At 31.6% G+C, this 1517-nt stretch overlaps 1 non-coding gene across 1 annotated transcript; it reads right to left on the reverse strand.

Annotated features, from left to right (window-relative positions):
* Positions 1-888: 888 nt before the first annotated feature.
* Positions 889-995, reverse strand: LOC122726914. Its single transcript, XR_006352905.1, has one exon. It is a non-coding gene; the product is annotated as a U6 spliceosomal RNA (small nuclear RNA).
* Positions 996-1517: the final 522 nt, after the last annotated feature.

A 1517-nucleotide genomic window follows, 5' to 3' on the forward strand; every position in this document is an offset into this window, starting at 1 on the left:
AAATGACTTAACTACTCTCAGCAATACAATGACCCAAGACAATCCCAAGGGACTAATGATGAAGCATACTATCTACTCCCATGGAAAGATCTGATAAAGGGAGCATTTGTATATTGTACATACATAACTTAGATCAGATTGGTTACTGTCATGTGGAGGGTGGATGAAAGGGAGGGAGGCAGAAAAATTTGGAGCTCTAAATATGATGAAAATGAATTTTGAAAACTACCCTTAAAGGTAACTGGAAAAAATAAAATAAATGTTTGTTGCAAAAAAAAGAAAAGGCAAGAAAACCCCAAAAAGTAGCCATGCTGTCTCTTTGGACAATGAGAGGTTAAAGATCCACTTTTTGAATCCCTTATGGTGGAGATTGATAAAGTAATAATAGTTTACCCCTCCCCCCAAAAAATATCTCTTCACAAAATAAAATAGTACTCTGTTATCAATAGGGATATGTATATATGCATGTATGCATGCATGTAAGTATATATAAAATTTGGTCTCAGCATGTCAAGTGACTTGATACTATCATAAATATTATAGATTCTTTTATAAATCTTTTCTAGAGGTGTGTGTGCATATGTGAGTGTATGTTTATTTAGTTTTTGTTTTACTTGCAGAAAAATTAACCACAACTACAAAATAAAAGAATCATCTTTCTCTGAAAATTGTAATTACTTGAGTCATTTAGCAAATGTATGCCCATGTGCATGATACAAATAGCTTTAAAGAAAGTTAATGCTCCATATTTCCAAATAACTAATAACAAGAAAATTTTAAATCAATACAACCTTGAATTTTCAATATACAACCAGCAAATTGATAAAAGAGACAAAGGATAGAAATAGTGAATGTTGGAGGTATAGTAAGATGTATACACTAGCTCACTTAATTATGAATTGCTTCACGAATTTGTGTGTTATCCTTGTGCAGGGGCCATGCTAATCTTCTCTGTATTGTTCCAATTTTAGTATGTATGCTGCTGAAGTGAGCACTCACTTAATTATGGGTAAAGCAATGAGTTGGTTCAACTCTTATGGACTACAATGTGTAATTGTGTGAAAAAAGTGACAAAAATGCTCATATACTATGACATAGAAGTTACACTACTGTGACTATTCCCCCAAATGGTCAATTTTATGTATGTGTATACATGCATATGCATATGTATGCATATATATATGTGTGCATGTGTATGTATGTGAAGATGTAAATGTGTGTCTATGTCTTTGTATACATGTATGTGTATTTAACAAAATAATTACAATAGCACTTTTTTTTTCTAGTAGGGATAATTGTAAACAAAGTAAATGCTCAGAGATAGAAGAGAGATTTCACATTGATTAAGTGCTTACTATATGCTACCTACCCACTAAAGAATGGCTAAACAAACTATGATACATATATATAATACACTATTGCTGTTCTGTAATAAATGATGATGAATACAAGAAAGTATAAGAAAATGTGAATTGATGGAGAATAGAGCAAAGTTAGTCAATCTAGAAAGTATTCAG

The sequence above is a fragment of the Dromiciops gliroides genome, chromosome 4 (assembly GCF_019393635.1).
Source record: "Dromiciops gliroides isolate mDroGli1 chromosome 4, mDroGli1.pri, whole genome shotgun sequence".
NCBI classification, from domain to species: Eukaryota; Metazoa; Chordata; class Mammalia; order Microbiotheria; family Microbiotheriidae; genus Dromiciops; species Dromiciops gliroides.